The sequence below is a fragment of the Schistocerca gregaria genome, chromosome 8, assembly GCF_023897955.1.
Source record: "Schistocerca gregaria isolate iqSchGreg1 chromosome 8, iqSchGreg1.2, whole genome shotgun sequence".
Lineage (NCBI taxonomy): Eukaryota > Metazoa > Arthropoda > Insecta > Orthoptera > Acrididae > Schistocerca > Schistocerca gregaria.
The window spans coordinates 290,019,528-290,027,621 of NC_064927.1; the positions used below are offsets into that span (position 1 = coordinate 290,019,528).

At 47.8% G+C, this 8,094-nt stretch overlaps 1 pseudogene; it reads right to left on the reverse strand.

Moving 5' to 3' along the window:
• Nucleotides 1–4,055: 4,055 nt before the first annotated feature.
• On the reverse strand, nt 4,056–4,172 carry LOC126285499 (5S ribosomal RNA; annotated as a pseudogene).
• Nucleotides 4,173–8,094: the final 3,922 nt, after the last annotated feature.

The following is an 8,094-nucleotide window of genomic DNA, read 5'->3' on the forward strand; positions in this document are numbered from 1 at the left end:
TGAGGTGGTAGAGAAAGGGAAAGAGCGAGAGGCTGGTGGCGACGGGAAGAGGGGGAGGAGGAGATAGATATAGAAATGAGAAGGCGATAATGGACAGAGAGAAGTGGAGGCAGAGGAGGCAGCAGGAGCATATGGAGAGAGAGAGAGAGAGAGAGAGAGAGAGAGAGAGAGAGAGAGAGGACAAGATGGACTGAGACGGAGGGGGAAGGTGACTGCCAGAGGATGAAGAAGGAGGACATGGACAAAGGGAGGGCGAGGAGAAGAAGAAGATTAGGTCTTATATCTAATTTGCATACGTATTACAAACGCATCTTTTCTCTTTTCTTTCTTTTCCATTTAACCGGACTGAGCCGCAACGCTTGGCGGAGAGCAACTAGTTTGAAATACAGTGGCTGTTGAAACACGAAACACGTTCGTAAGATCAGTATATCTCTCCAGTTGCACCAGAGCATCCTTTTTCCTTAGCGATATTTCTCTTTGGTAGTTAAAGTCCTGCTTTGCAACTTTGCACTCATCTGCAGTTAATAAATCAGAGATTTTCACCTTTCGCAATCGTTGTAATGTTTTTAAACAATGTTAAGGAAGACTGAAGCTGTAGATCAGTGTTAAGCTCTCTATCACCACACGTTTCATTATTTGCGCAGTAAATCACATTTCTACATTTTTTCTTTCCCTGTGCCGTTTATTTGGAGTATCACAAACAGAGATAGCACCGTAGAAATAACCATATCTGCAGACATCGCAAATGCAATGCTACGTGGAAAGATATATATGTGCAACACTAGCAAATTGTTCTTCGAATGCTCGTTCGCTTGTGTTCCTTTTCATTTGCACCAGTGTAAACTAGGCTTAACAATCACGCTCTGAAGATGTGATAAGCGCATCGACAAACATTCGTGACCTGGAGGAGGGGAGGTGCAATTCAACAAGAAGAACAATAACACTTTTTAATGCAGAATTCAAGATATTAGTAATACCTAACAACCGCTAACTATCGTCTGTGAGAACAGAGAAATTTCGACGCAGAGTGTTCTGTGGACATTACCGTCTTTCAAGATGACAACAGTAATGTTCATAGGAATGCTAGCAAACTTTTCTAGTTTGACGAGCACTCAGGCACTTCGACTCACCCACTGAAACACCCGAATCTCATGGAGAATGTCTGGAACTACATGGCAAAACAGAATTAAAAGACCACTTTCTCGAAGCCCCGTAATTGTCTCCCTCTGCGACGCAGAAGTTTGAAATTTGGCCCAAAGTTTCCTACAACTGTCCTCTGTAACGGTGGAAAAGCGTGACAACCTGCAAAGTCAGCCTCGACACAGCATGGTACCGACACATGCGAGAAAATCGTCGGTCCGGAGAAGTTCATGTGACGTGTAAAGTGGCTTAATGATGTCACATCGACACCAAATTTCACCACAGTTCTGGTCAATGCCTACGTGGATGTGTATCACGATGGGAAGGTAGTCGCACCTCCTCTCATATACTTTCCACCCGTTCTTTTGACACACCTGCGAGGGAGGTCAGAACTGCGACGAACAGCGTTAAAATCAAGGGGTTTAGTTATGGGTGACTAAGGAAAACTTTTCAGACACACTGCAGCGGAACCGCAATTTTTGATCTCGTGGTCAGGTTCTAGCCACTAGAGACGTTGAAAACCAATCGACAAAATTTCAGCATGATCCGATGCAGCAAAGTTTGTTTACAAAATATGACAGTATACATGTGTTGTGTTACGACACTGAAAGGAACCTGTGACCACTGGAGACAGCGCCACAAGCTCCTTAAAAAAATCGCAACACTACAAAGGTACACTCACTCACACACACACACACACACACACACACACACACACACACACACACACACACACACACACACGTCATATTAACAAATGTAAATCCACCCGATGATGGAGTTTCAAACCTTTGAAACGCGTCGTGGAGATAAATAAACAGTGACTGGTAACAGTAAAACTTGTCGTTTCATTTAAAGTTTACTTACTCATTTCCAGCTCTCCTGTGGCGTGATCATTCGGGTGGGGGCGAGGTACCGACACGTGCGAGAAAAACGTCAGTCCTCAAAAGTTAATGAGACGTGTAAAATGGCTTAATGATGTCACATCGAAACCAAATTTCATCACAGTTCTGGCCAATACCTACGTGGATGTGTATCACGATGGGCAGGTTATCACCTCCTCTCATATGCTTTCCACCCGTTCTTTTGATCGTTGCAACATTGACACATTCGTGAATGAAACCAGAAAGGGTCCCCCCAGTTCGATCTGACAACCTTCATTGGGAATTTTAAAAATCTACCTGCATTGAGATAACCTGTGCACTAGTCCTAGGTCCCTGCTAGCAGGCGTCTGAGAACAGAGGGAGTGGAGGGGTTGCCTGCCTGCAGGCGCCTAGTAGTATCTCACACACTGGCTCAGAACAGACTAATTTTCCATATTTTCAATTAAAGCAGGCGGGTGCCACTGAGGGCGTTGCCAACCATGAAGAAGAGGGGTAGGGAGGGGACTGTCTTAGAACTCTTCTGTCTTATTCGCGCATGTGTCAGTGACGCAAAACGGTGAAATCTGGTGCCAATGTGACATCATTAGCCCATCTTACACCCCACATTAATCTATTTTCTCATGTATTTACGTCTTGCTACTATATGTGTAGTTGAACAGTCGAGAGTGATGTTGCAAGGTGCCACGATTTTCCGCCATTACGGAGAAAGGATGTAGGCAACTTTGAGCAAAATTTTAAACTTCTGATAACAATGCGAGACAATTATTGGATTTGTTCCCCGATGTATTTGAAACCACAGATGTAACATATCGCAGTTTTATCATCTACTTAGTCAATCTAATAATCAACGAATGGCTCACAGCGAATTATTTAAAAAATGGGTCAAATAGCTCTGAGCACTGTGGGACTTAACTTCTGAGGTCATCAGTCCCCTAGAACTTGAACTACTTAAACCTAACTAACCTAAGGGCATCACACACATCCATGCCGGAGGCAGGATTCGAACCTGCGACCCTAGCGGTCGCGCGGTTCCAGACTGTAGTGCCTAGAACCACTCGGCCACTGCGGCCGGCCGCGAACTATATATCGTCGCCATAGGGCAGGGAGGGGGGGTGGGGACGACGGTGAATTATTTGTCCGTTGGGCTAATATGTATTTTCCTGTTTCACTGACTGTGCATAATTCGGAGGCAGGTCAATTTACCTGACCAACGGTCGTCGCACTCGCTCGCGAATACGACCCCAACTTCCCCGCGCTGCACGCTAGCGCGTCACGCGTCGCACTTTACGAGCGAACAAAAGGATGGAGAATGAATGAGCGTCCAGCCTCTTGGTTTACCGCAATCTCACTGACTAACGAGACACACGATGCGGTATAACTGCCGTTGCAGATTGCCCCGTCGTTACTACGATAGGATCTGGCGCCCGCTGACCAGCGCTTCAAGGCCGACCAACGGGACCCGGGGTGCTGGTGCGCTGTGCCTGCGCCGCGACGGCGCGCCAGCGGTCTTCTGGGAGGCGCTGCGTTGCGCAATAACCGCTCACGAGACACAGCGGCCGGCCAGGTGCTTATGTCTTCTCCTTGTAGGGAACCTTCTCTCTGCCTCGCCGTGTAGTATGTTAATCACAGAGATGCCACGGCGGCGCTAGACGTGCTGGCATTTGCATAGCGCGACTTCTAAACGTCTTCGCTTTTGTCGCTTCCCTGTAAAATGTCATAGATTCAACAGATTCGCTTGCAAATTGCGGTTGGACCGCAGGACAGCTTCACACAATAATGTAGCGGTATGTGGTAGCAGCGGCGCACCATTATCGGTCATAAACTTAAACTCCGTTGGAACAGGCCGTGGAAGGCCCAACGGCACCGACTGGCTGCCGTGTCATCCTCCCAGCCCTGAGGCGTCACTGGATGCGGAGGAGCATATGGTCAGCACGCAACTCTCCCGGCCTGCTCAGTTTTCGTGACTGGAGCCGCTACTTCTCATTCAAAGAGCTCATCAATTTGACTCACAAGGGCTGGGTGCACCCCGGCTGCCAACAGCGCTCGGTAAACCGGACGGTCACCCATCCAAGTGCTAGCCCAGCCCGGCAGCGCTTAACTTCGGTAATCTGACGGGAACCGGTGTTCCACTGCGGCAAGGCTGTTGGCAGTATCGGTCATACATACTGTATAAACTTACGTGTATACCATTTCGTCATATTAAGAGTCACCAGTCTTAAACTATGCAATGAAGTGGAATACCTGCAGTCGTTCTTTAGACGGTGTTTATTACGTAGCTACCAGTTTCGAAGATTCAGTGCTCCGCCTTTAGTGCCTCAGCTGACGCTGACTGGAGGAAATACGAATCGTATACACAATTCCATCAGTGACCGACATCTAAAAACCGATTTCCGTAGACTGCTATAACAGTGATGCTGTTACTGAAGTCACATCACCGCTGTTACAGTAGCCTTAGGAAACTATTTGTTAGATGTTGGTCATTGATGGGATCGTGCATACGATTGGAGTTTTCCACCCTAAGAGTCAGTTAAGGCCTGAGGATGGTATGCTAAATCATCGAAACTGGTAGCTACATAACAACGTCTGGAAACGCGCGACCGCTACGGTTGCAGGTTTGAATCCTTCCTCGGGCGTGGATGTGTTTGATGTCCTTAGGTTAGTTAGGTTTAAGTAGTCTAAGATCTGATGACCTCAGAAGTTACGTCCCATAGTGCTCAGAGCCATTTGAACCATTTTTTTTAACGTAACAACGTCGAAAAGACGGCTGGAGGCGTTCCATTTCGTTACATAAGTGAACGGCCGAAATCCCTCAAACTTTCACTCAGAAGGATGGACATTCAAAAATCTTAACTTGGTTCCTAATGGAAATTCATGCTACATCTTCCCGTGTCAGTTGATTTTACTACGTTGTATGGGCTCCTGTTTTGGCCCACAGCCCTGTTCAGTATGTCAAGTACAGAACATATAAGTAATTCACACTTTTACTGTGTAGTTGCAGATATTTGCTATTTTCGAAAACTCAAACTCCGTCAAACAGGTCTCGGAAGGTTCAACGGTACCGACCGACCACCGAGTCATCCTCAACCAATAGGCGTCACCGGATGTGGATATGGAGGGGTATGTAGTCAGCACACTGTTCTCCCGGCCATTGTCAGCTTTCGCGAACGAAGCCGCGCTACTTGGAAATCATGTAGCTCCTCAAATGGTTCAAATGGCTCTGAGCACTATGGGACTTAACGTCTATGGTCATCAGTCCCCTAGAACTTAGAACTACTTAAACCTAGCTAACCTAAGGACAGCACACAACACCCAGTCATTACGAGGCAGAGAAAATCCCTGACCCCGCCGGGAATCGAACCCGGTAACAGTAACTCCTCAACTGGCCTCACGAAGACTGAGTGGACCCCCCTTGCCAACAGTGCTTGACTGAACTGGACGGTCACCTGCCCAAGTGCTAGACAAACCCAACAGCTCGTAACTTCGGTGATGTGGCTGGAGGTGGTGTTACCACTTCGGCAAGACCACTGGCGCTGCTATTTTCACCAGCATGAATTCCAAGACAGCCCTCAACAAGTCATAGTCTCCTATCAGACCAACATTATTATTGCAGCACTGGTGTCAACTTTATTTTTTCCTTTCTGGTTATAGAGGCCGAAATCCGATGAGGAACTTCTCTGCGTGATGAGAACTTAGTGGTGTTCAGCTGTGTTTCATTAATATGCTGTTTCATTGATGGTATTTAATTGACATGTCCGATTTCGAAAGTATACAGTTTCGTCTTTAGATGCATTTGTGTCAATCCAACTCAACCGAAACACTGTAGTAGATCCGCGCAAGAGAGTGCAGGATACCAAAGTGTTCCAAAAAGCTGGGCGCTAAAATCCAAAATTCTGCTGATCACGAAGCTAGAGGGTCAAGGGTTTTGAATAGCCCTTGATCTAACGACTATTTCTATTCCTATCGGAATAATACTGTGTGTATCCAACACTGCAGGGTCAAAATTTGAACATTACGTGTTTCCATCGGCCCAGGCAAATTGAGCAAATCGGTTGGTTTTTTTGAATTAGCTGTGTCGTAGAGTAGGCCTTCCTTTTTTGAGTCGTCCAGCCTCTTACTGATTTGATGCGACCGGCTTACAAAAGCACCATTTGTTCATGAGTGCTTCCTGAGAAAACCGCGACGAACCATGATTTTTGGGACCAAAAGCACCAATTGCGGCGGTGGACACTTCTATAATTTATATTCCCGGAAAATCGTCAATATTTTTACAATAGGTTCTTAAGATAATGTTCTCAGTGAACTTCGAAACTTTTTTCACATCATTATTCGCTACCAAGAGCCAGAGATTCAAAGTTACTATACTGATGCAGAAAACAGCCAAAACAGGTTTTTACGCATTTTTGCACCGTGGGCAGCAATTATCTAAACAACTAACGATAGAAAGTGGCTCACATTTTAACTGTCCGTTCTTAGACATTTATCTAGAAATACACTCCTGGAAATGGAAAAAAGAACACATTGACACCGGTGTGTCAGACCCACCATACTTGCTCCGGACACTGCGAGAGGGCTGTACAAGCAATGATCACACGCACGGCACAGCGGACACACCAGGAACCGCGGTGTTGGCCGTCGAATGGCGCTAGCTGCGCAGCATTTGTGCACCGCCGCCGTCAGTGTCAGCCAGTTTGCCGTGGATTACGGAGCTCTATCGCAGTCTTTAACACTGGTAGCAGCCACGACAGAGTGGACGTGAACCGTATGTGCAGTTGACGGACTTTGAGCGAGGGCGTATAGTGGGCATGCGGGAGGCGAGGTGGACGTACCGCCGAATTGCTCAACACGTGGGGCGTGAGGTCTCCACATTACATCGATGATGTCGCCAGTGGTCGGCGGAAGGTGCACGTGCCCGTCGACCTGGGACCGGACAGCAGCGACGCACGGATGTACGCCAAGACCGTAGGATCCTACGCAGTGCCGTAGGGGACCACACCGCCACTTCCCAGCAAATTAGGGACACTGTTGCTCCTGGGGTATCGGCGAGGACCATTCGCAACCGTCTCCATGAAGCTGGGCTACGGTCCCGCACACTGTTAGGCCGTCTTCCGCTCACGCCCCAACATCGTGCAGCTCGCCTCCAGTGGTGTCGCGACAGGCGTGAATGGAGGAACGAATGGAGACGTGTCGTCTTCAGCGATGAGAGTCACTTTTGCCTTGGTGCCAATGATGGTCGTATGCGTGTTTGGCGCCGTGCAGGTGAGCGCCACAATCAGGACTGCATACGACCGAGGCACACAGGGCCAACACCCGCCATCATGGTGTGGGGAGCGATCTCCTACACTGGCCGTACACCTCTGGTGATCGTCGAGGGGACACTGAATAGTGCACGGTACATCCAAACCGTCATCGAACCCATCGTTCTACCATTCCTAGACCGGAAAGGGAACTTGCTGTTCCAACAGGACAATGCATGTCCGTATGTATCCCGTGCCACGCAACGTGCTCTAGAAGGTGTAAGTCAACTACCCTGGTCAGCAAGATCTCCGGATCTGTCCCCCATTGAGCATGTTTGGGACTGGATGAAGCGTCGTCTCACGCGGTCTGCACGTCCAGCACGAACGCTGGTCCAACTGAGGCGCCAGGTGAAAATGGCATGGCAAGCCGTTCCACAGGACTACATCCAGCATCTCTACGACCGACTCCATGGGAGAATAGCAGCCTGCATTGCTGCGAAAGGTGGATATACACTGTACTAGTGCCGACATTGTGCATGCTCTGTTGACTGTGTCTATGTGCCTGTGGTTCTGTCAGTGTGATCATGTGATGTATCTGACCCCAGGAATGTGTCAATAAAGTTTCCCCTTCCTGGGACAATGAATTCACGGTGTTCTTATTTCAATTTCCAGGAGTGTACTATTTTCCCGTTTGCGAACATGTTTATCCGATATCAACATACAGCCGAAAAACAATGACTTTTGGGTACCGAAAGCATTAATTGCGGGGATAGTGACTTCTATAATTTCTCTTTATGGCAAATAGTAGCAATTTAAGCCATATTTACTTAGGGTGA